Source organism: Zea mays, chromosome 5 (genome assembly GCF_902167145.1).
Source record: "Zea mays cultivar B73 chromosome 5, Zm-B73-REFERENCE-NAM-5.0, whole genome shotgun sequence".
In the NCBI taxonomy this organism is placed as follows: domain Eukaryota; kingdom Viridiplantae; phylum Streptophyta; class Magnoliopsida; order Poales; family Poaceae; genus Zea; species Zea mays.
The window spans coordinates 140,231,055-140,252,348 of NC_050100.1; positions in this window are offsets into that span (position 1 = coordinate 140,231,055).

Genomic DNA, 21,294 nt, shown 5'->3' on the forward strand with positions numbered 1-21,294 from the left:
GTGGTTACAAAATGTTACAGTATATTACATTTCAGAAGTTTTCACAAAAATATTTAATCTTCTCTCAAAACGACTTCTGCAGCCTCATTCAGGAGCCGATTGACGACTTCGTCCATAATATCTTCAGCCATCTTTTTAATTTCGTCGTCTCCTTTCGGCTGAGGGCCCGAAGACGTTTTAGCAGGATCTGAAGTAAGACAGGATACGGCTACATTGCTATTACAAATCGCAAACAAATTTTAAAGGCTAAAGATTACAACACAATAAAAACTATTAGTTAATACCTAATTGACCTTAGGCCTCTGCGCTCTTTTCAGCAGCCTCAGCTACTTCTCTAGCATCGTGAATGCCCTTTTCACTTCTTCGAATAATTTCTCCGGCCATTTCTCGGCCACCATTATCCCAGATATCGGTAAAAAATTTTCCACCAATTATACTAGCTTCGGCCGAAGGATCTTTTGTATCTTCAAAGGACAAAGCAGCCTCGGACTGTGCTAAAATTTTCACATGTTCGCAGCCCTTCTTCTCTAAGATGGTGGCAATCCCTCTGGCACCAGAGAAGGCACATATATCTCCTCGGCTATTTAAAATTTCTTCGAAGGCCTCAGCTTCGTGGTCGATCCACTCGATGGGACCTTCGGGATTGCCTCTCGTAAAGTTTTCTTCGCTTGAGAAGGCGCCAACACTGGCGAAGCTAGCTTTTAACTTCTTAACACTTTCTATAGATTTGTTATAGCATCTCTTTCTGGAAGAACGAAGCTCTTCAACAGTTATTTCTAGGTGATCGGCCCATTGGTCGCTGAGTTCTCGCTTTGTTTCTTCAAGTATGCGTTCTTCCTTGGCTCTGGCCAGTTGTTTCCGAAGATCTTCAATTTCCCGCTTTTGAGCTTCAGCTTGACCTTTAAAAGCAGCTTCGTCTTCCTTTATTTTATTTATCAATGAGTGCAACATTTTATCTTTTTCGAGACCTTCGTTCCTCAGTTCAATAACTTCGGAACGAAGGTTGCTCAGGGCTATAGAACACCCTTCGTCTTCAGCAACTTTTTGTGCCCTGAGGGCATTGCTAAGTATCAGGCCCTGCAAAGAGAAATATGTCTGCGTCAATAGGTTTAAACAAACGAAAAATTTTGGACTCAACAAAAAGTACAAGGATTTCATTTGTCGCACCTTTAAGCTATTGTAAGCTAGGCTGTCGGCCAGATCGTTCTTCGATAGCACCGAGAGCCCATCTTCTAAAGTTGGGAATCCGAAGCTCCTGCTCATCTCCCGATAGACAGAAATTTCCTTGCTGTCAGGGAGACAATACAAGAAGTCTTCTTCTCCACTGCCATTGAATATTAACGCCCCCTTTGGATATTTCAGTTTTTGGGCGTAGTGCTGGGCCTCTTGCTCTTCTTTTTCTGATAGTTTTTTCCCCGAAGCATGACGAACAATATAATCACGAACTTTGGGGGATGCTTCGGGGGCAATGACACCGGTTTCTTCAACTAAAGTTGGCTGTGTTATTTTTTCTGCCTCACTTTCCAAGGATTTTATCTTTACAGGCTCCGAGGGCCCAGCTTCGGCTTCAGTCTCTTGCCCTGGAGCTTTAGAACCAGAAATTTCAGTTGTTGTTTCAGGGTTGACAGCAGCCCTCTTCGGAGGTGTGCTTGAAGATTTGATCGTTTCCAGTACATCTAGCACATTAGCCATTCTCTTTCTTTTTGGAGTCACTGCTGGCACTTTTTGATTTTTTACTGTCTCAATGTTTGCTGCAGGACTCAAAACTTCTGATGTTTTGGATCCCTCAGTTGCTTCTTTTACCTCATCCATTTTTTCTGTGGACGGCGCTTCGACCTTCTCTTTCGTTTCTGATAACAAAATCTTTGATTGTTCCAATTCTATCTTTGTTGGCACTTCGGCCGTTTCTGCGACTTCTGGCAGCATGGTTGGCTCGGCTGGTTTTTCGGCTTCGGTGGCCGAAGAAGTTTCTCCGGTAAACTCAGGCACCGAAGCTGGTTCAATATAGCGCGGCCGATGTGTAAGGACCTTTACCTTCTTTCTTTTCGGTTCTGGCTCGCTAGGAGCAGTTGCAGCTTCTTCTTTTGCAGAGGTTGTGTTTTTTCTCTTCTGCCTTCGAATGGGATAGCAATAGTCAGGGTAGACAAACCCGATTGCATCAAATACCCGATTCAGCCTCTTCTTTTTTCGGCCTCCGAAGGCTGCTGACATTGCAGTGTCTTCGGCCTTCGAATAAGCCCCAAGCAGTTCATCACTTAAATTTTCAATACTTTTTAACCAGTCATCATCTGGCTCAACAAACTTATCTCCAAATTTAAAAGTGTACTTCAACCTGATAAGCCCACCTTCGTCGGCCTCTTTTACGGTTTCTTGTGGCATTTCCCATTTCTCCGCGAGCGGCCATACCCTGAAGGCAATATGCTCTTGTACTAAGTCTCTCGTTCCAATGAAAGAGCAGACTGCGCCGAAGGCTCTCTGGCATTCTTCGGCAGCTTCATTCATTTCAACCTTCGGCCTCCGAAGGCCGAAGCTTTGCCAGATAGGGCGCATAATTATACCTTTGATATCCTCTCGTATTGTCAGATCATTCTTCACATAAAACCATTCTGTCATCCAGTCGCCGGGCCATCTCTTTCGAAAGGTTGGCACGGGGCAGCTTGACCCGGACCGAGAAACAAAACTGTAGCAACCAAAATTATTGTGATACTGTTCCTTACCCCAAGGTTTTGTCTCATATGATAATTCGTGTATATTACAGAAGCTTTTTGCATCAGGCTTCAGACCTTGGCTTCTCACGGCCCACACGAAGATGTTCAGCTTTATAATTGCCTCGGGGGTAAGTTGATGGAGATAGATTTCGAATATTTTCAGCACCTCCACAACGAAGCTGCTCAAGGGAAATCGCAGTCCAGCTTTCAAAAAGCTTCGGTACACTACAACTTCATTCTCTTCGGGATGTGGGCAAGTTTTTTCCCCTTCGTCCGCCCTCACAATGGACAAATCCCGGAAATACCTTCCTCTCATATTAACAAGATGATTTTCTTTGATAGTTGATTTACCATAAACTGAATGGCTTGGTCGCCAGGGACGATCTTCGGAGTCTTCCCCACCACTGTCCACATCATAGCTGTCACTGTCACCAGTATCCTCAGACAAGCCTTCCAGAATCTCCTTGGTGATTTTTTCTGTGTTAGTCTTTGACATCGCTATAAGAAACCCCAAATTTTTCTCTTCGTCGAGGCTCAGTTTCGTCTCAGCAGCAGTCTTCTTATCTTCGGACATCTTCGGAGACACTAAAAAACTATTTTCAAAGCCGAAGCTTCAAAACTAAAAGCTTAGCAAATCGTAGTGCACAAGAGCTAAAATTTGAGTGAGCGGAAGCAGTTGGCCAGAGAGCGTGTCAAATGCGTTTGCGGTGTGGCCGTATTTATACGCCAAGTGCGTTGAAAATTGAAAGACCCCGCTTGTCAGTGAATGTTGCTATTCTAGCAAAGGGAAGGTGTTTTTTTGGACCTTCGGCGTAAAGCCTTCGTCCAGATCGCAATCTAAATTTATTATTTTGAACAAATTAATATTGCGAGGGGCTACTGTTGGGGACCTTCGGCATCCGAAGGTCCTCAAAAACAGGATTTAATAGCGTTTCTGGAGTATAATGTGTGAACAGGTATCTTCGGACTCAAATCAGGCATCACAGTAGACCAGAATAATACGAAGGTTGGTGAAGCGCCGAAGGTGTAAGCAGGAAAGCTTCGGCGAGACAGCAGCAGTTGAAACCGACTTAAAGATGAAAAGGCTATTTAGACCTCGACAGATTACTATAGGATTATTATCAAGTGTAAAGGGCATTAATGTAATTTTGTACGGGCTGCGTCCCGTGCCTATAAATAGGTGAACAGTACTCCCGTACTGTTCACGCTGACTTGGCATTCGCTTTTTGCGTCACGCTTGTACTGTCATCTCATTCCGATTGAAGGTACACTTGTAATTCAACGGTATTTCTGTTTATACCTAATAATAATATATAATTGTTCATGTTGTCTTTTATATCCTTTATATTTCATCCTTCGTCATTGTTTAATGAATTTATGAAGGTACGTCCTTCATAACCTTCGTCCGTAAACCATTATATCCTAAGGGAAATAATGCTTCGGAGGACGAAGGACCTTAACGATTAACATTTTCTATGTTGCCTTGTTCTTAACTCATAGCACTTGAGAACAAGTCCCCAACAGCTCCCATGGTTTAGGATAATGAGGGATATATTTTATATCCTGCTGATTACCCCGAACACAAAATTTGGTGAATTCATGCTAAGAAATCTCATTCTATTTGTCACTATGCTTTTATGTATAAGAATGAGGCTTCTAGCTCTAGGCAATCAACCCATGTTAAATTGCCTAAAAAGAAAACTCCTACTACATCAAATGAGCCTAACATTTCATTTAAGACTTTTGATGCATCATATGTTTTAACTAACAAATCAGGCAAAGTAGTTGCCAAATATGTTGGAAGCAAACACAAGAGTCCCAAGGGGTCAAAGACTTGTGTTTGGGTACCCAAGGTGCTTGTTTCTAACGTAAAAGGACCCAAGACTGTTTGGGTACCTAAGAACAAGGCCTAAATTGTTTTGCAGGTTTATGCATCCGGGGGCTCAAGTTGGATAATAGACAGCGGATGCACAAACCACATGACAGGGAAGAAAAGGATGTTCTCCTCCTATGAGAAAAACGAAGATCCCCAAAGAGCTATCACATTCGGGGATGGAAATAAATGTTTGGTCAAAGGACTTGTTAAAATTGCTATATCACCTGACCATTCTATTTCCAATGTTTTTCTTGTAGATGCTTTAGATTCCAATTTGCTTTCAGTTTCTCAATTATGCAAAATGGGCTAAAACTGTCTTTTTACAGATATAGGTGTTACTGTCTTTAGAAGAAGCGATGATTCAGTAGCATTTAAGGGAGTATTAGAGGGTCAGCTATACTTAGTTGATTTTAACAAAGCTGAACTCGATACTTGCTTAATTGCTAAGACTAATATGGGTTGACTCTGGCATCGCCGACTAGCCCATGTTGGAATGAAGAATCTTCACAAGCTTCTAAATGGAGAACTCATTTTGGGACTAACAAATGTTCATTTCGAGAAAGACAGGGTTTGTAGCGCATGTCAAGCAGGAAAGCAAGTTGGCACCCATCATCCACACAAGAACATAATGACAACGGACAGGCCACTGGAACTACTCCACATGGATCTATTCGGCCTGATAGCTTACATAAGCATCGGCGGGAGTAAGTACTGTCTAGTAATTGTGGATGACTATTCTCGCTTCACTTGGGTATTCTTTTTGCAGGAAAAATCTCAAACCCAAGCGAATTTAAAGGGAATTTTGAGACGAGCTCAAAATGAGTTCGGATTGAGAATCAAAAAGATAAGAAGCGACAACGAGACGGAGTTCAAGAACTCACAAATCGAAGGCTTTCTTGAGGATGAGGGCATCAAGCATGAGTTTTCTTCTCCCTACACACCACAACAAAATGGTGTAGTGGAGAGGAAGAATAGAACTCTATTAGACATGGCAAGAACCAGCTTGATGAGTACAAGACTCCGGACCGGTTTTGGGCGGAAACAATCAACACTGCTTGCTACTCCATCAATCGGCTCTACCTTCACCGAATCCTAAAGAAGACATCTTATGAACTCCTCATCGGTAAAATGGCCAATGTTTCATATTTTAGAGTGTTTGGTAGCAAATGTTTCATTCTTATTAAAAGAGGTAGAAAATCTAAATTTGCTCCTAAGGCTGTAGAAGGCTTTTTACTAGGATATGATTCAAACACAAGGGCATATAGAGTCTTCAACAAATCCACTGGACTAGTTGAGGTTTCTTGTGACATTGTGTTTGATGAGACTAATGGCTCCCAAGTGGAGCAAGTTGATCTTGATGAATTAGATGATGAAGAGGCTCCGTGCGTCGCGCTAAGGAACATGTCCATTGGGGATGTGTGTCCTAAGGAATCCGAAGAGCCTCCACAAGCACAAGATCAACTATCATCTTCCATGCAAGCATCTCCACCAACTCAAGATGGGGAACAGGCTCAAGATGATGAAGATCAGGAGGATGAGCCACCTCAAGAGGAGGACAATGATCAAGGGGGAGATGAAGACAAGGAAGATGAGCAGGAGATAAAGGGTCAAAGACCGTCACACCCAAGAATCCACCAAGCAATTCAACGAGATCACCCCGTCAACTCCATCCTCGGTGACATTCATAATGGGGTAACCAGTAGATCTCGAGTTGCTCATTTCTGTGAACATTACTCTTTTGTGTCCTCTATTGAGCCATACAGGGTGGAGGATGCACTAAAAGATTCAGATTGGGTGTTGGCTATGCAAGAGGAACTCAACAAGTTCACGAGGAACGAGGTATGTCATTTAGTTCCACGTCCTAATCAAAATGTTGTAGGTACCAAGTGGGTATTCCACAACAAGCAAGATGAGCATGGTGTGGTGACAAGAAACAAAGCCCGACTTGTAGCCAATGGTTATTCACAAGTTGAAGGTTTGGATTTTGATGAAACTTATGCACCCATAGCTAGGCTTGAGTCAATTCGCATATTACTTGCCTATGCTACTTACCATGGCTTTAAGCTCTATCAAATGGACGTGAAAAGTGCCTTCCTCAATGGACCAATCAAGGAAGAGGTCTATGTTGAGCAACCTCCTAGCTTTGAAGATAGTAAGTACCCTAACCATGTTTATAAACTCTCAAAGGCGCTTTATGGGCTCAAGCAAGCCCCAAGAGCATGGTATGAATGCCTACGAGATTTCCCTATCACTAATGGCTTCAAAGTCAGAAAAGCCGATCCTACACTCTTTACTAAAACTATTGCAAAAGATTTGTTTGTATGCCGAATTTATGTTGATGATATCATATTTGGGTCTACTAACAAATCAACTTGTGAAGAGTTTAGTAGGATCATGATTCATAAATTCGAGATGTCAATGATGGGAGAGTTGAAGTATTTCCTAGGATTTTGAAAGCACCTAGAGGGGGGTGAATAGGTGATCCTGTAAAAACTTAAAACTTAAAGCCACAAAACTTGATTAAGTGTTAGCACAATGAAATCAAGTGGCTAAGGACCAAGCTCTTGTGAAACACAATAGTCACAATGAGAACAAGCACAAGAGACACGATGGTTTATCCCGTGGTTCGACCAAGTACAACACTTGCCTACTCCATGTTGTGGCGTCCTAATGGACGAGGGTTGCACTCAACCCCTTTCAAGTGATCCAAAGATCCACTTGAATACCATGGTGTTTTTCTTTCTTTCACTATATCCCGTTTGCGAGGAATCTCCACAACTTGGAGCCTCTCGCCCTTACAAATGATGATCACAAAGAAGCACGGATGTAAGGGAGGGAAAAAGCAACACACACAAGTCTCAAAAGCAACATCACAAACACGCACACTAGTCACAACTTGAGCTCTAAGTTCACACACGGAGTTCTCAACTCAAGAGGAGCTCAAATTGCTATCACAAAGAATTAAATGCGCTAGAATGAAGTCTTGGTGCTTAGAGATGATCAAAGAATGCTTGTGTATCACCTCCATGCGCCTAGGGGTCCCTTTTATAGCCCCAAGGCAGCTAGGAGCCGTTGGAGGCAATCAGGGAAGGCAATTCTTGCCTTCTGTCGGGTGGTGCACCGGACAGTCCGGTGCACCACCGGACATGCACTGTAGCATCCTTCCTAAACTGGCGCAGCCGACCGTTGAAGACTTGGAGCCGTTGGCGCACCGGACACTGTCCGGTGCGCACCGGACAGTTCGGTGCCCGCATTTGACCGTTGGCTCGGCCACGCGTCACGAGCGGATTGCGCGGCCGACCGTTGGCTCACCGGACAGTCCGATGCACCACCGGACAGTCCGGTGAATTTTAGTTGTACGCCGCCGACGAATTCCCGAGAGCGGCCAGTTGACCAGACGCCAGCCTGGCGCACCGGACACTGTCCGGTGCACCCAGACTGCGCTGAGTCTTGGCTGCTCCAGCCAAGTCTTTTTCCTTTTGTATTTTCTCTGATTCTAGCTCTTAGACAAATATATTAGTACACAAAAACCAATGTACTAAGTCTAGAATCATACCTTGTACCTTGATTTTCACTTCTTGAGTCTTTGGCACAATTTAACACTTAAACCATTTGTGTTGGGCACTTAATCACCAAAATACTTAGAAATGGCCCAAGGGCACATTTCCCTTTCAATCTCCCCCTTTTTGGTGATTTATGCCAACACAACAAAAAAGCAACACATAGAAGTGCCACATTAATTCAAATAAGAACAAGAATTGCTTTTTATTCAAATTTGGCATATTTGGATCATTCTTTGCCACCACTTGGTTTGTTTTTGCAAATCAATTTCAATTTCCTATCTCTAAGTCAAACACACTTGTTGAGGCATAAAGAGAGGTATTCCAAGAGAAATTGATCAAAGATTCAAAAACTCCCCCTTTTTCCCATAATCAAACATTCTCCCCACAAGAGACCAACTTTTGACAATAAGAGACAATAAGAGCCCCCTTTTTCCCATAATCAAACATTCTCCCCACAAGAGACCAACTTTTGACAAAACAGAAGCTCTAACTCTACTATTTTCAAAATTCTCAAGTGGTAGCTGATCCATTTGCTTGCTTTGGCCTTAATTTCTCCCCCTTTGGCATCAATCACCAAAACATGATCATTTTTTGCCCTTTAACCTCATTGCCTCACCAAAATCTTCAATTAGGAGTAAAAAGGAAATAAGAACAAGGAGATGAACTTGGAGTAAGTTACCCTCTCATCGGAGTGCAGTGGAAGTCTTTCATGGTCCAAGTCCACCTTTCCCTTTCAATCCACTTTTGAGACTAAAAACAAGTAAACTCACACACAAGGTTAGTCTCAAAGTGTCAAGTTGTAGCATGCCTTCCCCTAAATAAGTGCATCACTTGCAATTAGACTTGTGAGGTCCGGGGATCATGTGTACAACTTGAGCACCATAAATAAGCAACAATATGCATAAAGGACATGATCAAAGACATAAACACATGTATGCTATAGATCAATCCAAGTTACGCGAATCTAAGACATTTAGCTCACTACGCAGCCTGCAAAAGGTTGACTCATCTAGAGGCTTGGTAAAGATATCGGCTAGCTGGTTCTTGGTGCTAACATAAAACACTTCGATATCTCCCTTTTGCTGGTGGTCTCTCAAAAAGTGATGTCGGATGTCTATGTGCTTAGTGCGGCTGTGTTCAACAGGATTATCCACCATGCGGATTACACTCTCATTATCACATAGGAGTGGGACTTTGCTCAGATTGTAGCCAAAGTCTTGGAGGGTTTGCCTCATCCAAAGTAGTTGTGCGCAACACTGTCCTACAACAACATACTCGGCCTCAGCGGTGGATAGGACAACGGAAGTTTGTTTCTTAGAACTCCAAGACACCAGGGACCTTCCTAAGAATTGGCACGTCCCTGATGTACTCTTCCTATCAACCTTGCATCCAGCATAATCGGAGTCTGAGTATCCAATCAAGTCAAAGGTTGACCCCTTTGGATACCAGATCCCAAAGCAAGGCGTAGCAACTAAATATCTAAGTATCCGCTTAACGGCCACAAGGTGACACTCCCTTGGGTCGGATTGAAATCTAGCACACATGCATACGCTTAGCATAATATCCGGTCTACTAGCACAAATAAAGCAAAGAACCTATCATAGACTAGTATGCCTTTTGATCAACAGACTTACCTCCTTTATTGAGGTCGACATGTCCGTTGGTTCCCATTGGAGTCTTTGCGGGCTTGGCGTCCTTCATCCCGAACCGCTTGAGCAAGTCTTGTGTGTACTTCGTTTGGGAAATGAAGCTGCCGTCCTTGAGTTGCTTCACTTGGAACCCAAGGAAGTAGTTCAACTCGCCCATCATCGACATCTCAAATTTTTGAGTCATCACCCTGCTAAACTCTTCACAAGACTTTGGTTAGTAGAACCAAATATTATGTCATCGACATAAATTTGGCACACAAATAAGTCACCATCACATGTCTTAGTGAAAAGAGTTGGATCGGCTTTCCCAACCTTGAAAGCATTAGCTATTAGAAAGTCTTTAAGGCATTCATACCATGCTCTTGGGGCTTGCTTAAGTCCATAGAGTGCCTTAGAGAGCTTACACACGTGGTCAGGGTACCGTTCATCCTCAAAGCCAGGGGTTGCTCTACGTACACCTCCTCCTTGATTGACCCGTTGAGGAAAGCGCTCTTCACATCCATTTGGAACAACCTGAAAGAATGGTGAGCGGCATAGGCTAACAAAATGCGAATAGACTCTAGCCTAGCCACAGGAGCAAAAGTCTCCTCAAAGTCCAAACCTGCGACTTGGACATAACCTTTTGCCACAAGTCTAGCCTTGTTCCTTATCACCACCCCATGCTCGTCCTGTTTGTTGCGGAACACCCACTTGGTTCCCACAACGTTTTGCTTGGGACATGGCACCAGTGTCCAAACTTCATTTCGCTTGAAGTTATTAAGCTCTTCCTGCATGGCCAACACACAGTCAGGATCTAGCAAGGGCTCTTCTACCCTGAAAGGCTCAATAGAAGAGACAAAAGAGTAATGCTCACAAAAATTAGCTAATCTAGAGCGAGTAGTTACTCCCTTGCTTATATCACCCAATATCTGGTCGACGGGATGATTCCTTTGAATCGTCGCTCGGACTTGAGTTGGAGGGGCATGTGGTGCTTCTTCCTCCATAACATGATCATCTTGTGCTCCCCCTCGATCACACGCCTCCTCGAGATGAACCTATTCATCAGTTTGAGTTGGGGGATGCACCATTGTTGAGGAAGAAGGTTGATCCTGCTCTTTGTGTTCCAGTGGTCGCACATCCCCAATCGCCATGGTGCGTATTGCGGCCGTTGGAACATCTTCTTCATCTACATCATCAAGATCAACTTGCTCTCTTGGAGAGCCATTAGTCTCATCAAATACAACGTTGCTAGAGACTTCAACCAAACCCGATGATTTGTTGAAGACTCTATACGCCTTTGTATTTGAGCCATAACCTAACAAAAACCCTTCTACAGCTTTGGGAGCAAATTTGGAATTCCTACCTTTCTTCACTAGAATGTAACATTTACTCCCAAATACACAAAAGTATGATACGTTGGGTTTGTTACCGGTTAGGAGTTCGTATGACGTCTTCTTGAGGAGGCGTTGAAGTTAGACCCGGTTTATGGTGTGGCAAGCCGTGTTCACGGCTTCCGACCAAAACCGCTCAGGCGTCTTGAACTCTCCAAGCATCGTCCTCGCCATGTCTATGAGCGTCCTGTTCTTCCTCTCTACCACATCGTTTTGCTGTGGTGTGTAGGGAGCGGAGAACTCGTGCTTGATTCCTTCCTCCTCAAGGTACTCCTCCACTTGAAGGTTCTTGAACTTGGACCTGTTGTCGCTTCTTATCTTTTTCACCTTGAGCTCAAATTCGTTTTGAGCTCTCCTTAGGAAGCGCTTAAGGGTCCCTTAGGTTTCTGTTTTATCCTGCAAGAAGAATACCCAAGTGAAGCGGGGAAAATCATCAACAATAACAAGACCATACTTACTTCCCCCGATGCTTAGGTAGGCGACGGGTCCGAAGAGGTCCATATGAAGTAGCTCCAAAGGTCTTGATGTGGTCATCACATTTTTGCTATGATGAGAGCTTCCCACCTGTTTACCTGCTTGACAAGATGCACAAGGTCTATCTTTTTCGAAAGTTACATTTGTTAGACCTAACACATGTTCTCCCTTTAGAAGTTTGTGAAGGTTCTTCATCCCCACATGTGCTAGACGGTGATGCCACAGCCAGCCCATGCTAGTCTTAGCAATTAAGCATGCATCTAGACCGGCCTCCTCCTTTGCAAAATCAACTAAATAGAGTTTCTCGTCTAGTACACCCTTAAAAGCTAATGAACCATCACTCCTTCTAAAGACAGACACATCTACATTTGTAAATAAGCAATTATAACCCATATTGCATAATTGACTAACAGACAACAGGTTATACCCAAGCGATTCAACTAAAAACACATTAGATATGGAATGCTCGGATGAAATAGCTATCTTTCCTAGTCCTTTAACCTTGCCTTGATTCCCGTCACCAAATATGATTGAATCTTGGGAAACCTTGTTCTTGACGTAGGAGGTGAACATCTTCTTCTCCCCCGTCATGTGGTTTGTACATCCGCTGTCGTTAATCCAGTTTGAGCCCCCGGATGCATAAACCTACAAGGCAAATTAGGCTTGGGTTTTAGGTACCCAACTCTTGTTAGGTCCTACAAGGTTAGTGTTGGGGACTTGTTCTCAAATGCTATGAGTTAAGAACAAGGCAACACAAAGTATTAAATGTTAAAGTCCTTCGTACTTCGAAGCATTATTTCCTTTAGGATATAATGATCTTCGGACGAAGGTTACGAAGGACTTACCTTCGTAAGCATGATATATAAAAATAGAGAGGAAATCATACGAAGTATAAGAGACAACATGAACAATTAAATATGTTGTTATTATTGAATCATTTCTATTTTATTACTATGAAGAAATAGAAATGATATCATGTTGCAAGTGTACCTTCGGCTTGTGGGAAGGTAAAGAATACAATCGTGACGCAAAAGCAAAATGACAAGTCAACGTGAACAGTACTGGAGCACTGTTCATCTATTTATAGGCACGGGACACAGCCCATGTAAAATTACACTCATGCCCTTTATATTTGCTAATAATTCTACAGTAATTCATCAGGGTCTAGATAGCCTTTTCCCCTTTAAGTCGGTTTCCTTTTCTATTATCACGCCGAAGCTCCCTTGCGCACAGCTTCGGCTTCGTTCCATCCTTCGTATCCCTTGTGCTTCTTCACACTGTGATTTTGACTCAAGTCCGAAAGGTCCAAGTTCGAAGTTACCTACTCATGTATTATACTCCAGAAACATTGTTAAATCATGTTTTTGAGGACCTTCGGAAGCCGAAGGCCCCCAACAGTAGCCCCTCGCAATATTAATTTGTTAGGATAATAAATTCAGATTGCGATATGGACGAAGGCCCTAAGCCGGAGGTCCGAAAAAACACCTTCCCTTTGCTAGAATAGTAACAGTCAATGACAAGCGGGACCCTCCCACTTGCAACGCCCTAGGCGTATAAATATGAGCACACCGCGAGCTCACTTGGTACGCTCTTTGCCATCTGCTTTGCCTGCTCAAACAGCTCTTGCCTACAAACGCTTGCCTAGCTTTTTAGATTTTTAGCTTCGGCCTTAAGAGCACATTTTCAGCATTTTTGAAAGGATGTCTCAAGATAAGAAAGCTGTTGCTGAAATGAAACTAAGCCTTTCTGAGGAGAAGAATTTGGGCTTTCTTGAATCAATAGCGAAAACAAATACAGAGAAGATTACTAGAGAAATTTTAGAAGGCTTATCTGAAGATACCAGTGAAAGTGACAGTTATAATGTGGAAAGTGGCGGCGAAGACTCCGAAGATCGACCATGGTGACCAAGCCATACAGTTTTCGGAAAATCAAGTATTAAACAGAGTCATCTTGATAACATGAGAGGAAGATATTTTCGGGATATGTCTGTTGTGAGGGCAGATGATGGAGAGAGGACTGTGCCTACTCCCGAAGAGAATGAAGTTGTGATCTTCCAAAGCTTTTTTAAAGTCGGGCTTTGGTTCCCCTTAAACAGATTTGTGGTTGAAGTTCTGAAGATATATCAGGTCTACCTTCATCAACTTACTCTCGAAGCAATCATAAGAATGGGAATCTTCGTATGGGCCGTGAGGAGCCAAGGCTTGGAGCCAAATGCAAAAAGTTTCTGCAATATGCACGAGCTATTATATGAGACGAAACCCTGGGGCAAAGAACAATATCATAACAATTTTGGCTGTTATAGCTTCGGTGCCCGCTCTGGGTCAAGCTGTCCCGTGCCGACATTTCGGAAGAGATGGCCCGGAGATTGGATGAAGGAATGGTTCTATGTAAAAAACGATTTGAAGGCACGAGAAGATATTAAAGATATTATCATGCGCCCTATCTGGCAACGCTTCGGCCTTCAGAAACCGAAGGTGGATATTGACGAGGCAGCCGAAGAATGCCAGAGGGCCTTCGGCGTAGTTTGCTCTTTTATCGGGACAAGGGATTTAATCCAGGAGCACATAGCCTTCAGAGTATGGCCACTTGTAGAAAAGTGGGAAATGCCAAAGGAAACTATCTCCAAATCTGACGAAGGTGGGTTGATTAGGATGAAGTTCACCTTCAGGTATGAAGGTAAGTTTGTTGAGCCAGATGATGATTGGCTAAAATGTATTGAAGCTACAAGCGATGAACTGCTTGGGCCATACTCGAAGGCAGAAGATACTGCGTTATCTGCGGCCTTCGGAGGCCGGAAGAAGAAAAGGCTCAACCGAGCTTTTGATGCTATTGGGTTCATGTACCCTGACTACCGCTACCCGCTATGGGGGCGAAAAAGAAAAGATGCAACTTCCAGAAAAGATGATGCTTCAGCTGCTCCAAGCGAGCTTGCGCCGAAGAGGAAAAAGGTGAAGGTCCTTACTCACCGACCGCGCTTTATTGAACCGGCCATAGTGCCCGAGTTTGTTGATGAGACCTCTTCGGCTACTGAAGCCAAAGAACCTACACCTGCACAGAAAACTGAAGAGCTGACTGCAACGCCAAAGGCTGAAAAAATTGAAGAGCCGAGAGCTGAAGGGACAAAAACATCAGAAATTTTAAGTCCTTCGGCAGAAGTTGAAGTGCCAAAAACCCAGAAAGGTCCAGCAATGACCCCCAAAAGAAAAAGGATGGTTAATGTTCTAGATGTACTAGAGACAATAAAGTCTTCAAGCACTACTCCGAGGAAAATTGCCGAAGCTCAGAAAGCACAAATTGAGACAACAGCCTCTGAAGCCGAAGCTACAAAGCACCAGGCTGAGATCGAAGCTGGGCCTTCAGAGCCCGTCAAGGAGAAATCCTTGGAAACCGGAGGAGAAACGACAAAGGAGGCTATAAAGCAAATTCTGCCTGAAAAACTCTCTCTTCAACTCCCGAAGCATCTTCCAGAGTACCTGATTATATTGTACGACATGCTTCGGGCAAAAGGCTATCTGAAGAGGAAAACGAGAAGCTCATCATTATGACCAGAAATTAAAATATCCAAAAGGGGCGTTGATATTCAACGGCAGCGGAGAAGAAGACTTCTTGTATTGTCTCCCAAACAGCAAGGAGAACTCTGTCTACCGGGAAATGGCAAGAAGCTTCGGATTCCCGACGCTAGAAGACGGGCTCTCAGTGTTATCAAAAGATGAATTGGCCTACAGCTTAGCATACAACAACTTAAAGGTGAGAGAATAAGATTTTTGTACTTAAAAGCAAAAAAAATCGTTTGTTTACACTTAATACCACACTCCTTTTGCAGGGCCTTATTCTTAGCAACGCCCTCAGGGCGCAAAAAAGCGCTGAAGATGAGGGATGTACCATGGCCTTGAATAACCTTCGTTCCGAAGTAATTGAGCTAAGGAACGAAGGTCTTGAAAAAGACAAAATATTAAACTCATTGATAAACAAGATAAAAGAAGACGAGGCTACTTCAAAAGCCCAAGCCGAAGCCCGGAAATGTGAAATTGATGATCTTCGGAGACAGCTGGCAGAAGCAAAACTAAAATGTGCAATTGCCGAAGCTGACCGAGACGCCAGTGATTACTGGAAAAATCATTGGGAGAAAACAACTGCAGAACTTCGATCTTCAAAAGAAAGATGTTATGAAAAATCCATAGAATGTGTGGGAAAAATTAAGACTAGTTTCGCCAGCGTCGGCGCATATTCGAATGAAGACAACTTCGTACTGGGCGATCCCGAAGGTCCAATCGACTGGATCAATGGCGAAGTCGAAGCTTTTGAGGAAGTTTTAAGTGGCCGCGGAGATGTTTGTGCCTTCTCAGGTGCCAGGGGAATTGCAGCTATTTTGGAGAAGGCAGGATGCGAGCATGTGAAGATTCTGGCCCAAGCCGAAGCTGCGTTCTCTATTGAAGATATAAAAGACCCCTCGGCCGAGGCAAGCTTTGTTGGCGAAAAGTTTTTCACCGACATCTAGGAAAGTGGTGGCCGAGGGATGGCTCACGAAATTATAAAGAAAAGTGAAAAAGATACCCACGATGCTAGAGAAGCAGCACAGGCAGCTGAAAAAACTGCAGAACTTGGAAGGCGGATAGGTATTGTCTAATTGCTTTTGACTTTATGTTTTATTCTTGTGACTTTGAACTTATTCATGTTTTATATCGCAGCCGAATTATCTCCTCCCCTGGAGCCCTTCAAGTCACAAGCCGACCCCGAAGCAAAAAAGGAAGATGAAATTACTAAGATGGCCGAAGCTATTATGGACAAAGTTGTGACTCAACTACTAAACGAAGCTGCGGAAGTAGTTTTAAAAGAAGAATAGCTATTGCTGTAAAAACATTTGGAATGCTGATGTAATATTTGCTGAACAAAGTGTGTAATATTCTATAGTTTTGAAAGTAATATATATAAGTTGTATGTAATTCAGTTCTTTACGATGCATGAAACTTTTCATACGTACCGTTTTTTAGCCTTTGTTGAAAAAACACCTTCCCTTCTTTTCATGCTTCGTGAAGAATATCCATATTCGCGAAAATATTATGCTTCATAAGCAATAGATCTTCCTCTGATACTAAGGATGATGAAACTGTACTTCTTCAAACTTTATTTTGTGCCTTGGCACAATTTCTTCGAAACAATTTCCGAAGATTAACATTGTATTCCCTTCTTGTGCCATTGATGCAATATGATGTATGATGTCATGTTATGAGAATGATGTGATGATGCTATGATATGCAAAATGATATTTGTGTCGAAGATACACACACGTTCCCACAGTAGAACACAGTCTCTTTGCCGCTTATTTTTCGGCTTCACCGCTTATTTTTCGGTGTATCAGCGTTGACTTTTCACTGTAAGCCTCCCTTAGGAGCTTCTTCGCCTTTTATTTCGGCGGTATCATCATTTATTTTTCGTTGTAAGCCTCCCTTAGGAGCTTCTTCGCCTTTTTATTTCGGCGGTATCAGCGTTTATTTTTCGCTGTAAGCTCTGCATTCCCTTTGGAACGACTTTTGAGCAGAAAACTTACGCTGCGTTCCCTTAGAAACGACTTTTGAGCAGAAAACTTACGCTGCGTTCCCTTAGGAATGACTTTTTTGCTCCGACAAAAATTTACACTGTGTTCCTTAAAACGACTTTTTGTAGCTTCGGAGATACTTTCTGTAACCACGAGCTCTTAAGAACGAGTTTTCATGCTTCGGAAACTTTTTGGATTCCGTATGTTTGTGTGTAAGATATATTTTCACTATGACAAAAACGAACCTATTACAAGAAATTGATAACGACAAGAAAAACTTAGGCTTTCAATGATTGTTCCTTATTAAAAAGAAAAATGGTAACAAATGCAAGAACTATTTCAGCAGCAGGATATCTTCTAGTAGATGTGCTTCGACTCTGGTACAATACTGTTGGCTATGCGAGCTTCGGACTCCTCTCTGAAGTCTCGTTGCTGACGAGTGTGCTGGCTCCCTTCTGGCTGCTGGCCTCATTGTATTGGTGGTGGAGGTGGAAGCTGTTGCCAAGATGCCTGAGATTGGCTTGCCGAAGCAACAGAAGCTACAGAATGGTTACCCACATACTCTGGAATGTACGGTGAGTGGTACGAAGCAGTATGCATAACTTGCTTTGGCTGGCTCTGTTGGGCTGCAGCTTCTGCTATCTCTTTCTGTTTCTAGATGGTGACATGGCACATCCTGGTAGTATGGCCCTTGTCCTCACCGCAGAATAGACAATAAATTTTTCTGGGCTGATCCCCGAACCTTCCTCCGAAGCCCCTGGCGCCTCTGCCCCTTGGAGCTGGGGGCCGAGGATAGCTCTGTTGCTGCCCCGAAGCATGGGAGGAATATTGTGGCCTCTGTTGCTGGCTTCCTCTGTCGTCATTCTGAGTAGAATGAATTGATCTGACGTGCCTAGGATGGACTCTTCCTCCGAAGCCCTGGTCATTTTGGAGAATCTGTAAGCTTCCTCCCTTCTCTGTCGAAAGTCATTATCAGCTCGGATGTATTCATCCATCTTCTGGAGCAGTTTCTCCAGGGTCTGAGGAGGTTTCCTGGCGAAGTATTGGGCTGTAGGTTCTGGCCGAAGCCCCTTAATCATAGCCTCAATGACAATTTCATTGGGCACCATTGGCGCCTGTGCCCTTAGTCGTAAGAACCTTCGGACATACGCCTGAAGGTATTCTTCGTGATCCTGGGTGCACTGGGACAAAGCTTGAGCAGTGACTGGCTTCGTCTGAAACCCTTGGAAACTGGTGATAAGCATGTCCTTCAGCTTTTGCCATGATGTGATTGTTCCTGCCCGAAGAGAGGAGTACCAGGTTTGTGCAACATTTTTGACTGCCATGACGAAGGATTTCGCCATGACTGCAGTATTGCCACCATATGAAGATATGGTTGCTTCGTAGCTCATCAGAAATTGCTTCGGATCTGAGTGTCCGTCATACATGGGGAGCTGGGGTGGTTTGTAAGACGGGGGCCAAGGTGTAGCCTGCAGTTCAACTGACAGAGGAGAAGCATCGTCAAAGGCAAAATTTCCATGGTGGAAGTCCTCATACCAGTCATCCTCGTTGACGAAGCCCTCTTGGTGAAGCTCTCTGTGCTGGGGCCTTCGGTTTTGCTCATCCTGAGCAAGATGACGAACTTCTTCAGAGGCTTCGTCTATCTGCCTTTGCAGGTCAGCTAGCCGAGCTATTTTTTCCTTCTTCCGTTGCACTTGCTGATGAAGCATCTCCATATTCCTGATTTTTTGGTCCAAGTCGTCCTCCTGAGGCGTTGGACTGGTGGCCTTCCTCTTCTGGCTTCGGGCCTCCCGAAGAGAAAGGGTTTCCTGGTTCGGGTCCAGCGGCTGCAGAGCAGCAGCCCCTGTTGCTGAAGCTTTCTTCGGTGGCATGACGAAGGTCGATGCTTGCCGAAAGTGGTCGGAAAGGGTTCACCGGAGGTGGGCGCCAATGTTGGGGACTTGTTCTCAAACGCTATGAGTTAAGAACAAGGCAACACAAAGTATTAAATGTTAAAGTCCTTCGTCCTTCGAAGCATTATTTCCTTTAGGATATAACGATCTTCGAACGAAGGTTACGAAGGACTTACCTTCGTAAGCATGATATATAAAAATAGAGAGCAAATCATACGAAGTATAAGAGACAACATGAACAATTAAATATGTTGTTATTATTGAATCATTTCTATTTTATTACTATGAAGAAATAGAAATGATATCATGGTGCAAGTGTACCTTCGGCTTGTGGGAAGGTAAAGAGTACAATCGTGACGCAAAAGCAAAATGACAAGTCAACGTGAACAGTACTGGAGCACTGTTCATCTATTTATAGGCACGGGACGCAGCCCATGTAAAATTACACTCATGTCCTTTATATTTGCTAATAATTCTACAGTAATTCATCGGGGTCTAGATAGCCTTTTCCCCTTTAAGTCGGTTTCCTTTTCTATTATCACGCCGAAGCTCCCTTGCGCACAGCTTCAGCTTCGTTCCATCCTTCGTATCCCTTATGCTTATTGACACTGTGATTTTGACTCAAGTCCGAAAGGTCCAAGTTTGAAGGTACCTGCTCATGTATTATACTCCAGAAACATTGTTAAATCATGTTTTTGAGGACCTTCGGAAGCCGAAGGCCCCCAACAGTTAGTAACAATAGCCTTAGGGACCCAAATGCAAGTTTTGTCTCCCTTGCATTTTGCCCCTAATTTCCTAGCAACCACTTTCTTATTTTTGCATGTGAGTACAAAATCAGTGTTGCAGGCATGAATAACAGTAGCATTTTCATTATGCATTTTCCTAGGCACATTAACAACATTTCTCCTAGGCATATGATGAACAACATTTTTCCTAGGAATATCTCTACCATGCACAAAGGAAGAACTTGAAGCAATCATGGCATGTGAATCATAAGCATTACAACTCCTATATGATAAGCATTTCTAGAAAATTTTCTATCATAAATAAATGCATGATTCTTTTGACTACTATTAGCCATAGGAGTCTTTCCCTTTTCCTTGTTGAAAATGGGAGCTCTTTGGCTTGTTAAGTTCTTGGCTTCCCTTTTAAAGCCAAGCCCATCCTTAATTGAGGGGTGTCTACCAATAGTGTAGGCATCCCTTGCAAATTTTAGTTTATCAAAGTCATTCTTGCTAGTCTTAAGTTGGGCATTAAGACTAGCCACTTCACCATTTAATTTTGCAATAGAAGTAAGGTGCTCAACACGTGTATCAACATTAAAATCCTTACACCTATTACAAATTACTACATGTTCAATACATGAACTAGATTTATTTGCTACTTCTAACTTAGCATTTAAGTCATCATTGACACTCTTTAGACTAGAAATAGACTCATGACAAGTAGATAATTCACATGAAAGCATTTCATTTCTTTTAACTTCTAAAGCAAGAGACTTTTGCACACTTACAAATTTATCATGCTCTTCATATAAAAGATCCTCTTGCTTTTCTAGCAATCTATTCTTCTCATTCAACGCATCAATTAATTCATTGATCTTATCAATTTTAGTTCTATCTAAGGCTTTGAATAAACTTGCGTAGTCTACTTCATCATCACTAGATTCATCATCACTTGAAGAAGCATATGCAATAGTATTTCGAGTGCTTACCTTCTTCTCCTTTGCCATGAGGTAGGTGTGATGCTCGTTGGGGAAGAGAGACGATTTGTTGAAGGCCGTGACGGCGAGTCCTTCGTCGTCAGAGTCGGACGAAGAACAATCCGAGTCCCATTCTTTTCCAAGGTGTGCTTCGCCCTTAGCCTTCTTGTAAACCTTCTTGTTCTCTCTCTTCCCATTCTTTCCTTGTTCCTGGTCACTATCATTATCGGGACAGTTAGCAATAAAGTGACCAATCTTACCACACTTGAAGCAGGAGCGCTTTCCCTTTGTCTTGCTCTTGTTGGGATTCTCCTTGCGACCTTTGAGCGCCGTCTTGAAGCGCTTGATGATGAGAGCCATTTCATCCTCATTTAGCCCGGCCGCTTCAAATTGCGCCACCTTGCTAGGTAGCCCCTCCCTGCTGCTTGTTGCTTTGAGAGCAACGGTTTGAGGCTCGTGGATCGGCATTGGGCCATTCAACGCCTCATCAACATATCTTGCCTCCTTGATCATCATTCGCCCGC